Below are 22,126 nucleotides of genomic sequence, written 5' to 3' on the forward strand. Positions count from 1 at the left end.
GCATTTTGTGCTACTTGGCTGCCGAATCTGTAGGCGCTATATAAATAAAATAAATAAATACACTTGGAAGCACTGAAAAAATATAGCCATTGAAAGGCAGGGGGAGTGCTCCCTTAAAGGGGTACTCCGCCCCTAGACATCTTATCCCCTATTCAAAGTATAGGGGATAAGATGTCAGATCGCCGGGGTCCCGCTGTTGGGGACCCCGGGGATTGCTGCTGCAGCACCCCGCCATCATTACAGCACAGAGCGAGTTCGCTCTGCACGTAATGACGGGCAATACAGGGGCCGGAGCATCGTTATGTCACGGCTCTGCCCCTCGTGACGTCACGGCCCACCCCTGTCAATACAAGTCTATGGGAGGGGGCGTGGCGGTCGCCACGCCCCCTGCCATAGACTTGCATTAAGGGGACGGGCCATGATGTCATGAGGGGCGGAGCCATGACGTCACGCTGCTCCGGCCCCTGTATTGGCCGTCATTACGCACAGAGCGAACTCGCTCTGTGCTGTAATGATGGCGGGGTGCCACAGCGGCGATCCTCGGGGTCCCCAGCAGCGGGGCCGTGGCGATCTAACATCTTATCCCCTATCCTTTGGATAGGGGATAAGATGCCGGGGCAGAGTACCCCTTTAATGAACACAGGGGACTCATACCTGAAAGACTGCTGCATTCTACAGAAATCCTCAGGAAATAATGGATGTCAGAGATTGGCGCTCCAGGCAAGAAATTATATTGAGGACTGAAGATACAGACAAGATATAAAATAATAAAGATTTTATTGAAAGCTAAAGAACAGACAATGCATCAGGTCCACAGTATCAACCAAACAAATTACAGACTTTTATTTGTCAATGGGCAAGTTAAAAAGTATGGCTATGATAAGATCAATGAGATGATATAATAGCACAATAAAAAGTAAGAGTCACATATTAACACTTTAAGTAATTAGAAGTCATTGAGCCTTTGTGCATCTGATGATATAATTATCCAAATTCCTTGACCTGTTGAGAATCATTAGAATCCTGAGAGTTCAGAAAGTTGTACCTGAGAACAAACCCTGCACCTTTAAAAGACAAGTAGAAATACCCAGGCTGAGTGGATCTTTAATGTAAAAAAAAGAAAAATAGCTGTAAGAAAAGATAAAAGACAGCCCAGAGTATGGACATCAAAGAGTTGTTAATGACGAGAAATACCATTAGGCTTTTCAAGCCTTTTGTTTTTTTGTTTTAACCCCCCCCCCCCCCCCCCCCCCCGCACCTGCAAAGTGTTACAGGGCTTTGTTCACAAATTTGAATCTTTTCTGTTAACATCAACAGCAAATGATGGCTGAGAAAAATGTGAAATATACCTTTTCAGCTCTATTTTTGTCTAAAAATAAGATATTGACTCTGCACTGTCGCTCCCTAAAGGTATACACTATACAGTCGGCAGCAGATCCTACTCTGAATTCTGTTGATTGCAAATGAGCTGGGCTTGAAAGGAATGGATATCTTTTGTTACTGGAGAAAAAGAAGGTAATCAGCAACTATGAAAGACTCGCATAAGAAGCTCAGGCTCTGGCAGGAGTACGAAAAACGCCTGGCGAAATCAGAGCGTGAAATTCAGATTAGTCTTCCGCGGGCTCTGATAGGAAGGGGGTAGTTAAAGACTTGGCATGGCCGAAAGGTATAACCTACATCATTTGGGCCTTGAAATATTGTAAAACAGATGGAGGGACCAGCTGCCTTTTTTCATCCTTTTAATAAAATCTTGGGTTGTAGCAGTGTGAAAAGTAATAGGAGTTTAGATATGAAGCCAAAGGGATAAATAGTGCTGTCTTCTGTTAATGTTTGGTCAAGTGGTTAAAAGGGGTTTACCAGCCTCAGAAAAAAAAAATAAGTAAAAGTAAATCAGGGTGCTTTAAAAAGCAAAAAGGGACCATACTCACCTTCCACATCCCTCACTGCTGTCATTCCGACAGCACGTGGCCTCGGTCGGCCACCACTGTTTCCTTGGCTGTCCCTTCAGGAATTGCCTCTTAATCCAGTCACTGACTGAGCAGGTAGTTCCAGTAAAGATGACACATAACAGGAACCAGTGATGAGCGTCAGGACCAGGGGCCATCAGAATGGCAGCGGTAGGAAATCGGGCAGGCGAGTATGATTTTATTTTTAATATTTATAGCACCCTGATAGGGCCTTATAAGGTCAAATATTTATGAGTTATAATAATGAAACTAATCAGTCCTGACCACTAGATATTGGTTCAGTTATTATTTAGGTTTTCACATCAGTGCTATTAGCAGTGTATTATATGTTTCAAATGGGCACTGTCAGCATACAAAAACATTTTATATGTTGTACACCTTAGCAAAACCTTAACCTTTCTAATATACTTCATAACAAATTGAATGTCCTTTTTTATAGAAATCAAGGCTCATAAAAAAAGACCACTGTTGGTCCCCATAACATCCAGAACATAATCCTGTTCGGCTGCAGCATTAGCTAAAGCACAGACTGGACAAAGTCCAGGAAGTTAGGCCGGTACTAGCACTCCTCTGTGCTCACTCCTGTCCTGTCTGAAAACAGAGGGCTGGGGGTTATGGAGCAGCCTGCAATCATTGGATGAAGAGACCCAGTGCTGCACAGCAGATTCAGGGAGGAACTGAATGCATGATGAGTGGACTCAGGGTGGGCTCAGTGCTTGATTGGACACCCTTTCTGAGCAGTGGGTGTCAGAATGAGTGAGCAGCAGAACAGGGGGATATGTGAGCCATATACAGAAGCTATATATTGATCAACCTTTAAGGGGTAACCCCCTCTCGGGGATAGACCCTTACTAGATACCCTCCCCTAAGAAATAACTTTTATTCAATTCATATAAAATATAGTAAACCCTACACACGTTTTAAAATTGTCAGCAATGCAGTGTTGTGCTTCAGAGGGGGTATTATTATGACCCCCTGCTGTATCCGGTATCACTGAAGCTATGGTACTAAATTATTGTATATAATTGGTGTGCTTAGTATCTGCAACACCTAACCATGAGCTATCAGTCCTCTTATAATTCAACCTGCCGTTGGTTAAAACTCATTTAGAACCTCCCCGACGTTACCTCAGTAGCCTCGCAACCCTTGACAAAGCGGATTTCTCCGCGAAACGTCGGGGAGGTTCTGAATGAGTTTTAACCAGCGGCAGGTTGAATTATAAGAGGACTGATAGCTCATGGTTAGGTGTTGCAGATACTAAGCACACCAATTATATACAATAATTTAGTACCATAGCTTCAGTGATACCGGATACAGCAGGGGGTCATAATAATACCCCCTCTGAAGCACAACACTGCATTGCTGACAATTTTAAAACGTGTGTAGGGTTTACTATATTTTATATGAATTGAATAAAAGTTATTTCTTAGGGGAGGGTATCTAGTAAGGGTCTATCCCCGAGAGGGGGTTACCCCTTAAAGGTTGATCAATACACAATTACCCTGAGACCCTCAGGGACATTTTCTTGTTTGTTTTTCATATACAGAAGCTAGACACATAAATAAATGTAAATAATCCCAATGACCTTGTGTGAATCATATGGAATCATTATTTATTCCTGTGATATGACAGGTATGCTTTAACAACCCAAATATTAAGGCAGGCATGTGAATTTGATGTGTATGGGTGATCAAAGGTTAAATACTTACCACATGTATACATCCAAAGTGTGAATGTTTTTCTGTATTGGGCAAATGATACTGGAAAACTACTGTTAAAATAATTTCCCCATTGACATGCCCAGTAATAGCTAGCAGTAATATCAACCGCTATAAGGCAGTGCCAAGACCTTGTGTGCCAGACCTGATAGGAATGATTTGCACAGGTCATCATCTCTGCATTGTCTCCTGCTGATTTTGTGAGCCAAAAAGGAAAGTACAAATCAATACAGTGATAAGATCTCCTCAGTAAAGGTTAAGTGTGCCTGTCTCTTTTAACTCTTCTTCTACATTGTGTTGCATAAAATCTACAAAAAAGAAATGTAAATTTAAAATATCCTGATTCTAAGCCTCCATACTCTTGTCTGGCATTATGCAATGATGTCATTTGACCATGGTGCCTAGTCAAGACCACCTGTGACGTGACCCCCAAGAGCTTGGGAAATTAGTGTCACTAAACTGGTAAGATCTGGTGGCCATATTGGCTGTCACCTAGAGATGGATGTATTTTCCTGCATGTATGTAAAAGAAAAGAGAACTGATTATCTTGAGTGGCTCAGACCTCACTGGAAAGGACTCCCCCTTGTGAACTGAGCTGTGAGGGGGGAGCTTTGGGGGAGCTGCTATAGTATGAAGTCATATACTTTATGTCATTGGCACCTAGATGTAAAAAAAGAACTTTGGAGGGTCAAAGTGTCTCTGCCACTTTTGATTGGTTGGGGTCTAGGCGTCCACATCAACACTAATCACTAGAATAAGGCATAAAAAGCGCTCGGCTTAGTGCTTCTCTCCCCGTCTCACTGCTTTCTGCACAAGATGGATTCTATAGACCTTGACCAATCACAACTTTTGATATGTCTCTTTGCAATGGCAAAAGTTTTTTTTTAAAGTTACTGTGACATTGTAACTATATATTTTTCTATTTTTGTTTTGCCTGGTCTGCTGTTTGAATAACTGTAAAGTGTACCTTAGGGCTGGGCGGCATGTGTGTATCGCGGTATTTTTGTAACTTTTGGCGGTTCCACGGTATATAACGGTATTTCCTCCACCTCCCCCCCCCCCCAAATTAATTATCAGCCCAGCGCTGCCCCCATCGGGGTAAATACGTCACCCGCAAGCGCTGCCCTCCTCATCCTGTTTGTTGCGTCCGCTGGCGCTGACACTCTATACTGTGCGGTATCCCTATGCCCGGGCTGCAAAAGGTAAACGAAATAAACTCACGCATGTTCCGACGTCGGCCTTACGCTGGGGACGGGAACGTCAGAGAGCTGTCAGCCTATCACCGGCCGCAGCGATGTCCCACCCCGGGCAGTGATAGGCTGAACCCACTGTCATGTAAGGAGCTCTGGCCGGCTTCTTACATGACAGTGGGCTCAGCCTATCACCGGCCGAGGCGGAACATCGCTGCGGCCGGTGATAGGCTGACGGCTGTCCGACGTTCCTGTCCCAAGAAGCAGATGAGGCCGGTACCGGACCAACGGGAGGTGAGTTAAAGTTTTTTTTTTTTTTTTTTTTTGCAGCCCGGGCATAGGGATACCACACAGTATAGAGCAGTCGTTGGCTGTCCGGGCATGCTGATAGTTTTGCAACATCTGGAGGTCGGCAGGTTGTAGACCACTGGTATAGAGTGTCAGCGCCGGCGGCCGCAACAGACAGGAGGAAGAGGAGGGCAGCGCTTGTGGGGGACATGTGAGTATTTACCCCGATGGGGACAGTGCTGAGCTGATAATTAATTGGGGGGCAGCGCTCGCGGGTGACATGTGAGTAGTTCCCCGAAATGGGGACAGCGCAGCACTGGGCTGATTCATTCATTCCCGAGGGGGAGGGGCCAAACCGGTATTGCAGTATGGGTTAAAATTCATATTGTGCAGCACAAAAATTTCGGTATTCAGTATGAACCGGTATACCGCCCAGCCCTAGTGTACCGGTAACTCAAAAAACTTTTCACATGTCCTAGCGACAAGCCAAAAGTTTAAATCAGGAGAATGAGCCGGGAGAAGTCCACCCTGCCTCATGTTTCTCTTCCTGCTCTGTATCACGAGGTTGAGACACGTTCCATAGATTAATTTTGCAAGTTTGTCTCAATCACGTAACACTAAGCCGGGAGAGAACGTGCTGTGTGCAAATGTCTCCCGGCTAGTTCTCCTAATTGGTGGAGGTCTGAACACTCAGATCCCCATCGATCCAAATTTTTGACATGTCGCTAGGACATGTCAAAAGTTTTTCCAAATAATAGTCTTCATTGAAAGGAGTCTAGTATGGTATCAGAATTAATTAAAGACGACTGGTCTTTAGTCAGAATTAATGGTATTAATTTTGTTTGGTGTCTGAAGTGAAGGGTCTGATCTGGGGTCTAATATGAGTTTAGGTTGTTTTTCTCCTAACAAATTATAATAAATCTTGATATATACAATAAAACTTTGAGAAGACCACTGAAAAGTGCAATGAAAGGGTAGGTTCACATGTGCGGATTTCGCTGCGGATCCGCCGCTGAAGGCCCCGCCGCTGAAGGCCCCCCTACATGCTGCCTTTATATGTGCCTGCTCGGAGCGGTAATATGCCGCTACGAGCAGACACACTGCGAAGTGCGAGTCGCCGCGGCGTATTGCCACTCCGGGCAGGCACAGTTAAGGGCACCATATAGGAGGGTCCTTCAATGGGGGATCTGCTGCGTAAAATACGCTGTGTGAACGTACCCAAATGGGGTCTTTTAGGGAGGTGGTCCTTGTCAAAGAAAATGGCCTATATGCAAACTGTGTGGTGGATTGAAAACCTGTCACACGAAATTGGGTCTAGATAAGGGGATGGTCTTCTCAAGGAGGTGGTCTATTGATGGGGTTTCACAGTAGTTTTGTATGAATATTAAGAAGATGACATCTTTACTGTTGGAGTTCAGCTTAGACCTTTCCCTGACCAAAGACCCTGAGTGATACTCACCTTCTGCAGAACAAGCCTATTGCACCTAAGCCTATTGCACCTATTGCACTAACTTTCAGATGTGGTTGATTCATCTAAAGCAAGTAAAGGTAAGCATGCCGGGGATAAAAAACTGGATGGACCAGGTGGTCTTTTCTTGGTGACAATCCTCTGTGTTTCTATGCCTCTATTCACGACTTAGTGACAGCACTTGGTTTTAGATAAGAGAGAACAATTTTAACCCATTCATTCGGGTTCCTTTTTTATTGTAAAGATTGGGACAACTGGGAGGCACAAACATGGGTCTTTAGGAAGCCTGTCAATCACAGTTAGTCAAATGAAGGAAGATGAAAGCTGCATAGAGAAGCCCAGGGGCTAGAGGTGGGGTTGTTGGGGTTACAGGAAGGAAACAGTCAGTTAAGGTGAACAGGGACTTATTGCCTGGGGAAACACAATAGATAATAACTACAAGAACTGAATGGGGATTTAATGGGACTCATTTGCTTGTCACTCCCATTCTGTGTCACTGAGCACTGTTGTTACTGAAGAAATCTTTGACAGGCGCCTTTTATGCAGGAATTGCTGCAGGTTTTCTCATGGTTGTTGACCATTAACTGAATAATAATAATAGTACAGACAATAATGAATAAAGGTACATAGTAAAATGAGGATCACGTATATACTCGAGTATAAGCCGACCCGAATATAAGCCGAGGCCCCTAATTTCACCCCAAAAACCCAGGAAAAGTTATTGACTCGACTATAAGCCTAGGGTGGAAAATACATCGTCCCCCCATGTAATCATCCAGACCTCATTAACACCCCCGTCATCATCACCCTGTCATTTTCACCCCCATCATCATCACCCCGTCATCATCACCGCCTGTCATCATCCCCCCCCCCTTCATCATCACCGCCTGTCAATCAGTGGTCTTCAACCTGCGGACCTCCAGATGTTGCAAAAATACAACTCCCAGCATGGCTGTCCGGGCATGCTGGGAGTTGTAGTTTTGAAACATCTGGAGGTCCACAGGCTGAAGACCACTGCGGGCCTTTGTCATCATCCAGACCCCCCTTTAGTATTCTACTCAACTCCCACTGAGGGGAGGTGAGTAGAAAACTAAAGGGGGGTCTGGATGATGATGAAGGCCGCAGTGGTCTTCAACCTGCGGACCTCCAGATGTTTCAAAACTACAACTCCCAGCATGCCCGGACAGCCGATGGCTGTCCGGGCATGCTGGGAGTTGTAGTTTTGCAACATCTGGAGGTCCGCAGGTTGAAGACCACTGAGAAGGGATTGACAGGCGGAGAGTTCACTCGAGTATAAGGCTGTAGGCTAAAGTATAAAAACATTTTTTTTTATTTCCCTATCAATCTACACGCAATACCCGGTAATGAAAATGTGTAACCAGAATTTTAAAATGTTTACAAATTTATTCAAAGGGAAAACTAAAATTTCACAGGACCCTTTATTATGACATTTGAAATTTAGCTCTGGGGGTCTCACATTTCTCTTGATCATGTTGAGATGTTTCTATATGTTGAATGGAGTCACCTGTGGTAAATTCAGTTTAATAGAGACATTTTGGAAAGACAGTATTAGACAGTGTTTCCCAACAAGTGGACCTCCAGCTGTTGCAAATCTACAACTCCCAGGATCCCCAGACAGCTGACTGGGCATGCTGGGAGTTGTAGTTTTGCAACAGCTGGAGGCACGCTGGTTGGGAAACACTGGCATAAGGTCTCACAGCTGAGTGCATGTCAGAGTTAAAATTGAATCAGGAGAAGGAAAGATATGCTTGTAGAGCTCAGAGAAAAGATTGTTTGGAGACACAGATATGGAGAAGGGTACAAAAAAGATTTCTGCTGCACCGAAAGTTTCTAAGAGTAGAGTGGCCTCCATAATTCTTAAAAGGAAGAAGTTAGGAACAACCCGGAATCTTCCTAGAGCTGGCTACTCAGCCAGAGTGACCATTGGGTTCTTGGTAAACTCTCTTACCAAGGCCATTCTCCCCCTATTACTTACAAAAAAGACAGAATGCATTATAGCAATGTTTTCCAAACAGTGTGCCATTAAAGGGGTACTCCGGTGGAAAACTTTTTAATCAACTGGTGCCAGAAAGTTAAACAGATTTGTAAATTACTTATATTAAAAAATCTTAATCCTTCCAGTACTTATTAGCTGCTGAATACTACAGAGGAAATTCTTTTCTTTTTGGAACACAGGGCTCTCTGCTGAATCACAAGCACAGTGCTCTCTGCTGACATCTCTGTCCATTTTAGGAACTGTCCAGAGCAGCATATGTTTGCTATGGGGATTTTCTCCTACTCTGGACAGTTCTTAAAATGTCAGCAGAGAGCACTGTGCTTGTGATGTCATCAGAGAGCTCTGTGTTCCAAAAAGAAAATAATTCCCTCTGTAGTATTCAGCAGCTAATAAGTACTGGAAGGATTAAGATTATTTTTATAGAAGTGATTTACAAATCTGTTTAACTTTCTGGCACCAGTTGATTTAACCAAGCGGAGTACCCCTTTAACCAATCAGATTCCTTCTCTCATTTTTTTTAAAGAACTCTTTAAAAATGAAAGAAGCAATCTGATTGGTTGCTATGGACATCTGCGCCACTCTTTCTCCACACAGGTTTTGTAAATATCCCCCAAATCCCTATACAGTCATGCCCCTACTTTATACCCGCTGACAGGTCCATTTTAAAGCTTTTAGATTAATTCTTATATAATGATATGTTATACAACTTTCCTATTTACTTTCTGCTTCAATACATTATGGTCATACAGATCTCTGTGGGCATTTATTCATTGTTTACTTCTATCAATGCTGATCATATGATGGACATGCGGATGTACAGCTTTTTAGAGCTCTCATGTAACAAGTCTTGTAACAGTCTCTACAGTCATGGCCAAAAGTTCTGACAGAAATGTTAGTTTTCACAACGTTTGCTACTTCAGTGTTTTAAGATCTTTTAGTCAGATGTTCCTATGGTTACTAAAACAAAATTATATTAACAAATACATCACGTTTATGCAAAGACTTTATATTTGCAGGGTTGATCCTTCTTTTTCAAGACTTCTGCAATTCATCCTGACATGTTGGGTATTAAAGGGGTATTCCAGGTTTTTCTTTTTTATATGACTATGCTGTAAAGTGGCTGTAAAGTTGCTGTAGTTCATATTATAGTTTGTATCTGTGTGTGACTGTGGTCTCACAAGTCTTCTGTGATCTTTCCCCCCGATGTTTATTTTTAACAGAATACAAAAATGAGTGTTGTTTCAGATTTTCCCAGGTTGCAGCACGGCTTGAGACATTACATCTAGTGTTGAGCGTGAATATTCGAATAGCAAATTTTTATCGCGAATATCGGCACTTCATGATTTTGCGAATATTTAGAATATAACAAAATATATTTGTTATGATGAATATAATTTTTTTTTTTCACAGTACACATCACAATCATGTGTACTGTGTAAATTAAAAGTGATCATCCCTCCCTGCTTCCAGCTTGTGGTCCAAAGAAGGCAAATATGTGAAAATTCGCGAATATCGGAACTTCAAGAGGACACTGATCCCTCCCTTCTTTTAGCTTGTGGGCCAATGAGAAGGATGCAAATACAGTTGTCAGAGGTTAGCAACATCCCTAGCAACCAATAGGAAAGTAGTTAGTTGAAAGATATAATCGCGCATGCACATTTTGCGATTTTCATTACGAATTTCGCATGGAAAAAAAAGTGAATGAATATGCGAAATTCGCGAATATAGGACGAATATTCAGTAACTCAGCAGGTTACTGAGTTCAGGTTGTATGAAGGGTGGACGGACATGAGAATGGTTTTGAGAGAGAGTATACTTACTTTTAGAGTGTCCTGTTCAGGGTCTCCTGTGTGCTGGCAGCAACCACAGGGTTCATCATGCCGTTATATATGTGGCAGCCGAACACGTGCGAAAGATCAAGAGCTTCCGGTCATGCGTGTGCCGGGGGAAACTTCATGCACATGCATTGCGGATGTCGCGCATTGTATGTGAACCTTGGTGCGCATGTCGCGATGTGTGTTGGAACAAATCAATAGATAGAATGGGGAATTTATGAATGGAGGGGAAAACGGTTGCAGGAGGTGGGGGGGGACTAGTGTGGAATAGAGGATAATGAATATAGGCAAGGAGAACGGGGGGGGGGGGGGGGGATGGGGGTAATGGGTGATCTGGACCGGACAAGAGAGGAGGAAGGGGAAAGAAGGGGGATAGAACAGATGGGGCCAGGAGGGTGGATTGAGATGGTGGTCCTAAGGGCCGGGAAATGGAGGGGGAGGGGGGAAGCCATTGGTAGAATAGTAGGTAGGGAAATGGGGTGGATGTGGTGAGTATGAGCAAATAAATTGTAAGTAGTTTATGTATGTGGTACGTGGAAAAAGGAGGGGGTTATAGTTCAATGCATTCATTAAGTCCATCCGGTACCAGGCATTTTAGTTTATAAATCCAAAAGCTTCATGCCTATTTAGGGCCACTTGTCTGTTGTCCTGGTCTTCTTGGATTTGTTCAATCGGGGTAATGCTGACAAAATCCTTATTGTGTTCCTTCAATAGATGTCATGAGACACTGTGCTTTAGATAGCCGACACTGCAGTTGTGTCTGTGTCCATTTAATCTGGGCGGTCCTGCCAATGTAGTGAAGGCCATAGCGGCATTCTATAAGATACACCACATTAGTGGATCCACAGTCCATGTTTGTTTTCATATTGAATACTGCAGATATATTCTTCGAGGTAAATGTTTTTTCTGCCATGTACAATGCTCTTGCAGCATAAACAGTCTTTGTTCCCACATTTATAAGCTCCTGGTGGGAGGGTGGAGGTTTTTGTTGTCCTGATTTTTCTCAGGCGACTTGGCGCTAGAACATTTTTAATGGTTTGAGCTCTTCTGAAGTGTCACGATTCGGCTTACGGGTTGTGGATACGCTGTGTCAGCGAGGGATTGGCGTGGACCGTGCTAGTGGACCGGTTCTAAGAGGCTACTGGTTTTCACCAGAGCCCGCCGCAAAGCGGGATGGTCTTGCTGCGGCAGTAGCAACCAGGTCGTATCCACTAGCAACGGCTCAACCTCGCTGACTGCTGAGAAGGCGTGGGACAGAAGGACTAGGCAGAGGCAAGGTCAGCCGTAGCAGAAGGTCGGGGGCAGGCGGCAAGGTTCGTAGTCAGGATGGATAGCAGAAGTTCAGGTAACACAGGCTTTGGACACACTAAACGCTTTCACTGGCACAAGGCAACAAGATCCAGCAGGGGAGTGCAGGGGCAGTGATCAGATATAGTCTGGGAGCAGGTGGGAGCCAATTAAGCTAATTGGGCCAGGCACCAATCATTGGTGCACTGGCCCTTTAAGTCTCAGAGAGCTGGCGCGCGCGCCCTAGAGAGCGGAGCCGCGCGCGCCAGCACATGACAGCAGGGGACCGGGACGGGTAAGTGACCTGGGATGCGATTCGCGAGCGGGCGCGTCCCGCTGTGCGAATCGCATCCCCGACGGCCATGACAGTGCAGCGCTCCCGGTCAGCGGGACCGACCGGGGCGCTGCGGGGAGAGAGACGCCGTGAGCGCTCCGGGGAGGAGCGGGGACCCGGAGCGCTAGGCGTAACATGAAGGTTGGTCCCGGTCTCTTAGGGATAAGGTTTTTCAGGATGGGATCTAGAAGAAGTAGACCCCAATGTTTTTCCAAAATGTTTCTAATGAGATAGTGGTCCTGGTTGTAAATCGTAATGAAATTGTAGGAATGCATTGGGTTGGATGTTCTTTCGATAGGCTGATTAGTATGTAATAGACTTGTTTGTTCAACTGCTAGGTTGGAGGTGTAAGCTTTTTTTTTAGGATACTTGACAGATAGTTTTTCTGTAGGAATCTCTTTTGTAAGATCCTAGATTCCTGCGAATCCTCCTGTATTGACTAAAGGGAATGTTCTTTAACCATTTTCTGTGATTTGCACTTTGGAAATCCAAAAAACTATTCATATCAACTTTCTTGAAGTGTGTGGAGGTTATGATTTTCCCTGACATTGAGATCCAGGAAAACCAGAGATTTGGGGTCCATGGCAGGTGAAAATTTCAATCCCCATTGATTTTCATTCAAATGGTGGACAAAGAGATGTGCTAGGTTCTGGTCTCCCTTCCAGATGATGAATATGTCATCAATGTACCTTCTATAGTACTTGTGGGGTATGAAGAACGGGGAGTTGAATATGAATTCAGTTTCAAAACCCCCATAAACAGGTTAGCGTAATTGCTTTTGGCAACTCAGCAACTTTTCCTCTGGACAGGTTTTGATAAATCTCCCCCTTAGTCTTTTATAAACTTGATGTAGTTGTCATTTTAAGTAAAAAAAAAACTTATGAAATTGTTATGATTGTACTTCAGAATACCATAGAAACATCTGACTAAAATATCTAGAAATGCTTTCCACAACTGAATAATTGAGCTGTCCTCTGCCCCCTCTGAAGAACCTTCCCCAGTCCATATGGCAAAGCTAAAAAGTTAGCTGGTAAAGACCTAAAAAGGTAGCTGATTTTGGCTCCAGTAGCTGTGTTGTTTTACTTTGGAAGTACTTGTCATTAAGTAAAGCTGACTATATATACCAGTTACAGGGTTGGCTGATTGCCAGAACCACTTGTGGATGCTTATCTCTCAGGTGAAAAAAAATCTCAGTATGCTGAAATCCAACATGGCTTATCCTTTTAACTGAAGATATCAGAGGTGGCTGTCCCATATTAGATAGGCAACAAATCCCATAAATTGGCTTCTGCCAGCACTAATGTAATGTGTATAGTAGGCTTTAGGACGAGAACCTAGCATTAATCCTGTCTAGGAATATATTTAGGCCCAAATATTTCAGTCATTGGCAGTAGACAGAAGTTATTTTTTTAAGAGCCGAGGAACGTGCTCTCGAATTACCCAAAGTGCAAGAAAAAGTGCAAACGTGTTACACTAAAAAAACGTGCACAGAGGATGCGGTCTATCGCAAGCCCTTCTCAGATAGGAGAGAGGCCCCCCAACAAACCTTACCCTTCGCCTCCGGACCAAAAGGTACCTGTGAGGTTCCAGGTTTGATGTCCCATTTCGCCGATAACGGTTAGTACCCTGCCAAAGCAGAAGTACCCGGGGTGTTTGCAGGGAGTTGCAGAACCTGATGGCCACACATAACCCCCCTTGACCGCCAGGAGGGACACCCAGAAGGGCTGCCGCATCTTGACAAATCCAGTGGACACACAACACGCAAAAAGTGACACAGTAAGACAAAAATAAGTGAATGTGTGCAGCATAAGACTGAACTCTGAAATCTGGTTACACTATATATGGAGCAGGTTTTGAGAAGTCCCAATGGGCAGATAAGTCACATGGTTCACCTCTGCATACTCCCCTAACAACAAGGTCCTTAACAACAGGTTTAAGGTTTAACGTGACAAGTACATAGAAAAGACATTAACCATTGCACATCAGTATACCATATAGAGTCTTAAGGAATGTGGGCCCAAGACGGACATTGGAACAGCATCTGACACACAGGGCGGGCAAGAGTACAGAAGAACACCTTGTTCTGTACTGGGTCACCACATTATACTGTAGATGTATTCTTTGTCGGTCATGCCTGATTATGTTTGTAAATCTTTCAGGTATTGAAATGAATATTTTAGGACAAGCAGTACAAGGCACAATCATTCTGTGAGAGGTGTATTGTGAGATCAATGCCGTGATTATTCAGGCAATATGATGATAAAATCTTGTCTGACCAGTCACACTGTCATTCACTTATCCTAGCCTGGCCGCCTACTTGTTGGCTGCTCAGATACAGTCGGGTTAGCAGAAGATTTTTTTACCTATTAACACTGGCTGCACTGTTCATGGGGGCACTCCGGATGGCAATATTCATTAGGCATTCTGGCTGACACTGTTCACTTGAATTCTCTGGCTTACACTATTTGAAAGTCACACCCCTTTTTTGTTTGGGCTCAAGGCCAAAAACACAATTTTCACCCCAAAACACACCCATCTCAGGGTGTGGGGATATGAGGACAGGATATGAGGTTAAGATATGAGGACAAGATATGAGGACGGGATATAAGGTTGGCATATGAGGACGGGATATGAGGACAGGATATGAGGAAGGATATAAGGTTGAGTTATGAGGACGGATATGAGGATGGGATACAGGGATGGGTTATGAGGTTAGGATATAAGCATGGGATATGTGGATGGGTTATGAGGATAGGATATAAGGTTAGTATATGAGGACAGGATATAAGGTCCGGATAAGCAGAGGGGATATGATGATGAGATATGAGGACAGGAAATGAGGACAGGATATGAGGTCGGGATATAAGGACGGGATATGAGGACGGGATATGGGGATGGGATATGAGGTCGGGATATAAGGACGGGATATGAGGTCGGGATATGAGGACGGGTGTCACGATTCGGCTCACAGGTAGTGGATCCTCTGTGTCAGCGAGGGATTGGCGTGGACCGTGCTGGTGGACCGGTTCTAAGAGGCTACTGGTGTTCACCAGAGCCCGCCGCAAAGCGGGATGGTCTTGCTGCGGCAGTAGCAACCAGGTCGTATCCACTAGCAACGGCTCAACCTCGCTGACTGCTGAGAAGGCGTGGGACAGAAGGACTAGGCAGAGGCAAGGTCAGACGTAGCAGAAGGTCGGGGCAGGCGGCAAGGTTCGTAGTCAAGATGGATAGCAGGAGTTCAGGTAACACAGGCTTTGGACAACACTAAACGCTTTCACTGGCACAAGGCAACAAGATCCGGCAAGGGAGTGCAGGGGAAGTGATCAGATATAGCCAGGGAGCAGGTGGAAGCCAATTAAGCTAATTGGGCCAGGCACCAATCATTGGTGCACTGGCCCTTTAAGTCTCAGAGAGCTGGCGCGCGCGCGCCCTAGAGAGCGGAGCCGCGCGCGCCAGCACATGACAGGAGGGGCCCGGGACGGGTAAGTGACTTGGGATGCGATTCGCGAGCGGGCGCGTCCCGCTGTGCGAATCGCATCCCCGACGGCCATGTCAGTGCAGCGCTCCCGGTCAGCGGGACTGACCGGGGCGCTGCAGGGAGAGAGACGCCGTGAGCGCTCCGGGGAGGAGCGGGGACCCGGAGCGCTAGGCGTAACAGTACCCCCCCCCCCCTTAGGTCTCCCCCTTTTTTTGTCCGACAACTGCTTTACCTGGGACGAGGACACCGGGAGAGAATGGAGGGTTTCCTCAAAGGCAGGCAGTACAGCAGGAGTGGGAATGGGGAGGGAGGGCAGAGGGTGAAGCTTGGCACGGGGCAGGGTGACACAAGGACGGGGGCCATGAGGAGGCACTGAGGCTTGTCTGACGGGACTGGGAGGGGGGGAGAGGCATCTCTTGTGGCAAGCAGAGTCCCAGTTCTTGATCTCCCCGGTGGTCCAGTCAAGGGTGGGAGAATGAAGCCGGAGCCATGGCAGACCGAGGAGGACCTCAGAGGTACAGTTGGGAAGGACGAAGAACTCAATCCTTTCGTGGTGGGGTCCAATGCACATTAAGAGGGGTTTTGTGCGGTAACGCACGGTGCAATCCAATCTGACTCCGTTGACCGCGGAAATGTAGAGCGGCTTGACGAGACGGGTCACCGGGATGCAGAATTTATTCACCAAAGACTCCAAAATAAAATTCCCAGAGGCACCAGAGTCCAAGCAGGCCACGGCTGAGAGGGAGGAGTTGGCTGAAGGAGAAATCCGCACGGGCACCGTGAGACGTGGAGAAGCAGACTTTGAACCAAGAGACGCCACACCCACGTGAGCTGGGTGCGTGCGTGCGTTTCCCAGACGTGGAGGACGAATAGGGCAATCCACCAAGAAATGCTCGGTACTGGCACAGTACAGACAAAGATTTTCTTCCCTACGGCGATTCCTCTCTTCCTGGGTCAGGCGAGACCGATCCACTTGCATGGCCTCCTCGGCGGGAGGCCCAGGCGTAGACTGCAAAGGATACTGTGGGAGAGGTGCCCAGAGATCTAAGTCTTTTTCCTGGCGGAGCTCCTGATGTCTCTCAGAAAAACGCATGTCAATGCGGGTGGCCAAATGGATAAGTTCTTGCAGGTTGGCAGGAATCTCTCGTGCGGCCAGCACATCCTTGATGCTACTGGATAGGCCTTTTTTAAAGGTCGCGCAGAGAGCCTCATTATTCCATGATAATTCGGAAGCAAGAGTACGAAATTGGATGGCGTACTCGCCCACTGAAGAATTACCCTGGACCAGGTTCAGCAGGGCAGTCTCGGCAGAAGAAGCTCGGGCTGGTTCCTCGAAGACACTCCGGACTTCAGCGAAGAAGGACTGGACTGTGGCTGTGGCAGGATCATTGCGGTCCCAGAGCGGTGTGGCCCAAGACAAGGCCTTTCCTGAAAGAAGGCTCACTACGAACGCCACCTTAGACCGTTCTGTAGGAAACAAGTCCGACAACATCTCCATATGCAGGGAACATTGAGACAAAAATCCACGGCAGAGTCTAGAGTCCCCATCAAATTTGTCCGGCAGGGACAAGCGGAGGCTAGGAGCGGCCACTCGCTGCGGAGGGGTTGCAGGAGCTGGCGGAGGAGATGGTTGCTGCTGTAGCAGAGGCAGAAGTTGCTGTAACATGGTGGTCAACTGCGACAGCTGCTGTCCTTGTTGGGCAATCTGCTGCGATTGCTGAGCGACCACCGTGGGAAGGTCAGCGAGACTTGGCAGCGGCACCTCAGCGGGATCCATGGCCGGATCTACTGTCACGATTCGGCTTACAGGTAGTGGATCCTCTGTGTCAGCGAGGGATTGGCGTGGACCGTGCTGGTGGACCGGTTCTAAGAGGCTACTGGTGTTCACCAGAGCCCGCCGCAAAGCGGGATGGTCTTGCTGCGGCAGTAGCAACCAGGTCGTATCCACTAGCAACGGCTCAACCTCGCTGACTGCTGAGAAGGCGTGGGACAGAAGGACTAGGCAGAGGCAAGGTCAGACGTAGCAGAAGGTCGGGGCAGGCGGCAAGGTTCGTAGTCAAGATGGATAGCAGGAGTTCAGGTAACACAGGCTGTGGACAACACTAAACGCTTTCACTGGCACAAGGCAACAAGATCCGGCAAGGGAGTGCAGGGGAAGTGATCAGATATAGCCAGGGAGCAGGTGGAAGCCAATTAAGCTAATTGGGCCAGGCACCAATCATTGGTGCACTGGCCCTTTAAGTCTCAGAGAGCTGGCGCGCGCGCGCCCTAGAGAGCGGAGCCGCGCGCGCCAGCACATGACAGGAGGGGCCCGGGACGGGTAAGTGACTTGGGATGCGATTCGCGAGCGGGCGCGTCCCGCTGTGCGAATCGCATCCCCGACGGCCATGTCAGTGCAGCGCTCCCGGTCAGCGGGACCGACTGGGGCGCTGCAGGGAGAGAGACACCGTGAGCGCTCCGGGGAGGAGCGGGGACCCGGAGCGCTAGGCGTAACAACGGGATATGGGGATGGGATATGAGGTCGGGTTATAAGGACGGGATATGAGGTCGGGATATAAGGACGGGATATGAGGACGGGATATGAGGTCGGGATATGAGGACGGGATATGGGGATGGGATATGAGGTCGGGTTATAAGGACGGGATATGAGGTCGGGATATAAGGACGGGATATGAGGACGGGATATGAGGTCGGGATATGAGGACGGGATATGGGGATGGGATATGAGGACGGGATATGGGGATGGGATATGAGGTTGGGTTATAAGGACAGGATATGAGGTCGGGATATCCCAACGGGATATGAGGACAAGATCGTCATTGTTACTTTTCCTTTCCCACAAGATTTAGGTAGGAAGCCCTCACATCACCGGGTACATCTATGAAGTCCTATGTTTAAAACCTATACCCCTGCACAGTGGCCTATAATGTAAAAAGTTTTGTAGTTTGTAAAATATACATACCTCCTTTATTTTTTTAATGGGTTATTCCCTGATGGATGACTGTCTACCAAGTAGGGTTGTACAGAAGCACAATGACTTCTCAGATGTTTTCGACAAATTTCAAAAAATCAGTACAGGCCGCCTCACATTTCCTAGACAGCTTGAGCCGGGTCACATACAATAGAATGTTTGCATTAGATTTGCAAATGTTAATAAGCTTTTAGGAGTATTCTTGTACTGAAAGCTGCTGACCATATGTGGTGGCTCATGTTGGCCTTTGTGTTTCTGACCACACATGTGGATTGTTTGACATGGCAGAGTCTGAAGGCAAAGCCATTAAATGTGTTTTGCAGCAAGTGGCTGGTTCACACATCTTCCTGTGTAATAGGTAGCTTATGGCTTTACTGCGGAACATTCTTTTCTTTGCAATTTGTGGCTTTGTGAACTAAAGTTAACAGTTTGACTCCAATGGAATGGGGATAAAGTGGTGAGCCATATAGTTTACGTTTACTGTACCGTGGTGAATGGGTTTGGAAGTTAAGAGGTTAAGAGGTTACAAAGTTTGAACTATTTATTTTATACTGTTTTCCAACCAGTGTGTCTCCAGTGGTTGTAAAACTACAACTCCCAGCATGCCCAGACAGCCTTCGGCTGTCTGGGTATGCTGGGGGTTGTAGTTTTACAGCCGCTGGACACACACCAGTTGTAAAATGCTGCTATAGAGGGATGGATAAGGTGTTTCTGGGGCAGTGATGACAGCAAGACAAATTGGTTTTAATATGAAACTTTTTGCATCACTCAGTGTTTCCCAACCAGGGAGCCTCCAGATGTTGCAAAACTACAACTCCCAGCATGCCTGGACAGCCTTTGGAAGCCTTTGCCTGTCCAGGCATGCTGGGAGTTGTAGTTTTGGAGGCACCCTGGTTGGGAAACACTGCATCACACGATTTAAGGTCCTTTTCCACAGAGAGAGTATTGGCCGTAGGGGAGACCATCAGCTCATTTGTCAGCGCATTGCTTTGTTTTTCCCTGCTGAAAAAAAAACAAAAACATTATGTAGCCAATGAATGATGGCAGCAAAAGGGCCGCTCGAACGAATAGTAAACGAGTACCGATCTACGAGATTGTCGGCTATGTAAAAAGGATCATATTTTTTAACATTTATGGTATATTTACAAGTACAGTGTCCTGCACAGATTTGATGCGCAGGATTTGAAGCTGCAGATTTTAACGTAAACTAAAATGGCTGAACACAGCCTCAAATCTGCAGCTTCAAGTCTGCATCATCAAATATAGCGTATAAGCAACGTATTTCACACTGGGCAAAATCAGGCTGCGTATTCTTCTATGAGCAGACACACAGGGCTACGCGTCGGCAGCCCTGTGTGCGCAGTGAGGTTAGGCGGGCCGTGAGTCACAGGCACGTCGGCACTCTGGCCGCATGCTGGTAATTACCTGGCCAGCATTCCCTGGGCTTGAATATCTGATTTTAAAGCCCTTGTCACTGGCAAGGGACCTAAGGACACCCTCACATTGTGTGAAGGCATCCTTGGTCAGTGACTCGATGGGGCGTAGGGACTAATTTACCTAACACCCTGCATCATTGCCCAACCACCCCAATCACCACAAGTAAGGTTTTAGCCCACAGTTTGTATTTTTTTTTTTTTTTTTTTCGAATAACCTTCCAGCTATTTCTACCCAGCCCACCCATCTTGGCACCCTAAGGCCATGTTCACATTCACTCTAATGGGATTCCACTGTCCCATTCACACATCAGAATTGCCACGGAGGCAGTTCCGCATTCTGCAAAATTTAAAGACCTGTCTTTCATTTTGCTGAATTCAACAGCAAAATCCCATTGAAGTCAGTGGGACTTGGAGAATTTTGAGAATTGCAGGATTCCGCCATGTGAACATGGCCTAAGGCTGCTGCCCTGGCTGTAGGATAACATGTCTCACCCACTCTATACATTGATTTGGTCATGTGCTATGTGGATGCTATAACTATTCCTATTGTGGTAATTGAGGTTCTACTACAACTTTCTATTTGATTGTTAAATAGGCAAATGCGTAAGGTTCCTACAGAAAACGGTCCATGATGCAACACAGTACAGATGAAAGCAGCACCTCAGAATCTGATTGATAAGTACAATTGAATACATGAAATCTAAACCAGATAAATTGTTACCAAATTTAGGAAGCTAATAATTTTAGGGGGCAACATACTAATGGCTTCTGTACTGTAAGGTATAATATGGCGTCATGTTAAAGATCGTATGGTCATGATGGAAAGTGAATTGCTAGACAGACATCTCTAAATAATTTTCCAATCTACTTCATTTAGACTCCAAACCAGTATTCTCTCTGGAGATCTATGTGCCAAGAGTGATCCCTTAAATGGTTAAGTGGCTGGGTCTTTTGAAGGAGTACCACACACAGACACTCAGGCACATAATGTGTTACCTACTGTACATATACATGCCTCCAGGCTTCAGCATTAGTAACCCTACCTCTCCTGACATGAAAACTGCCCGCACAAAATGAAGACGTATCAGGTAGCAGGAACAAAATCCCTCGAAACTGAAGAGGGCAAAGTTTGATCTCTTCCATATTGAGACCTCTGAACAATAGATTCTTTCTGCTACAACACAAGTCCAGGACATCAAAGCCGCGATGATTGCCTAATCTGAGTACATAACACTATTCTGTTAATCTCTACGGATATTCACAGATGTCCTTCCCAAACCGCATGTGGTGTCATCACAGTTCACTTTGCCAATTGCCCAAAGCCTTCTATTATTACTGTATTATTCTATTTTTCTTCCCCTACTAAAATCCATTGCAGAGAAGATGTTAATAGGATATTTTACCATAATTTACTTTAAAAAAATTATATATTTTTTTTCTATTTTATTTTGCAGGTGATTTCAAGATGAAGAAAAGAGATTTTTTTATGCCTTTTCACTTTTTATGATTGAGTAATGGGCACTGTCATTAAAAAATGTTTTGCTATTGCACTCATTATGGTAAATAAAAAAATCTTTCTAATGTACTTTGTTTTTTAAAAAAAATGAAGTTTTCTATGTTTTATTTGTGTTTAAAAAAGCTGCCACTAGGTGTCTCCCTACTTGTCCAGAGCATATTTCTCCCTCAATCTCTTGCACAGACTTTGGACTCCTGCTGGCCTGGCAGAAGTCCAAAATCAGGAAATGCAGTCTGAAGTGCGGAGAGGGGGGGGGTGCAGCCTTAGCCAATCATAGCTCATCTCACACACTGAACTGCTCTGGGCTATGTGTATCAGGGTAAGGGAAGAAGTTCTCCCCTGTATAGCTTCAGATGATGTCACGTCTACTGGGGAACGCCCCTTCCCAGTCTGTAAATCTGAGACTGAGCAGAAAATATAGAGCGATATCAAGGTAGAGAACTAACAAATAATACAAATAAAGGCAGGGGGTGGTTTATCATGATACATGGTGTGTGATACACTGGTGTGTGAAGATCTCTTGCACCAAGGCCCTTGTGTCTAAGGGCCTTATTAGACTATGTTCACACAACGGAAATTCTGTGATTACGCTGAAATTCTATTCTGCAAAGCATGCTGCGA

General features: G+C 45.8%; 1 protein-coding gene across 8 annotated transcripts in view; it reads left to right on the forward strand.

Moving 5' to 3' along the window:
* MYO3B (myosin IIIB) overlaps positions 1-21,564 on the forward strand; it is a 523,821-nt gene extending 502,257 nt beyond the window's left edge. For 7 of the 8 annotated variants that reach the window (XM_056536145.1, XM_056536148.1, XM_056536149.1 and 4 more), the window contains one exon: positions 21,444-21,564. The gene's annotated coding sequence lies outside the window, so the exon portion shown is untranslated. Of the gene's footprint in view, positions 1-1,410; positions 1,683-21,443 lie in introns of those variants that run through there. The other variant, XM_056536147.1, reaches the window with a different exon arrangement.
* The last annotated feature ends 562 nt before the right edge of the window (positions 21,565-22,126 follow it).

Source organism: Hyla sarda, chromosome 8 (assembly GCF_029499605.1).
Source record: "Hyla sarda isolate aHylSar1 chromosome 8, aHylSar1.hap1, whole genome shotgun sequence".
NCBI classification, from domain to species: Eukaryota; Metazoa; Chordata; class Amphibia; order Anura; family Hylidae; genus Hyla; species Hyla sarda.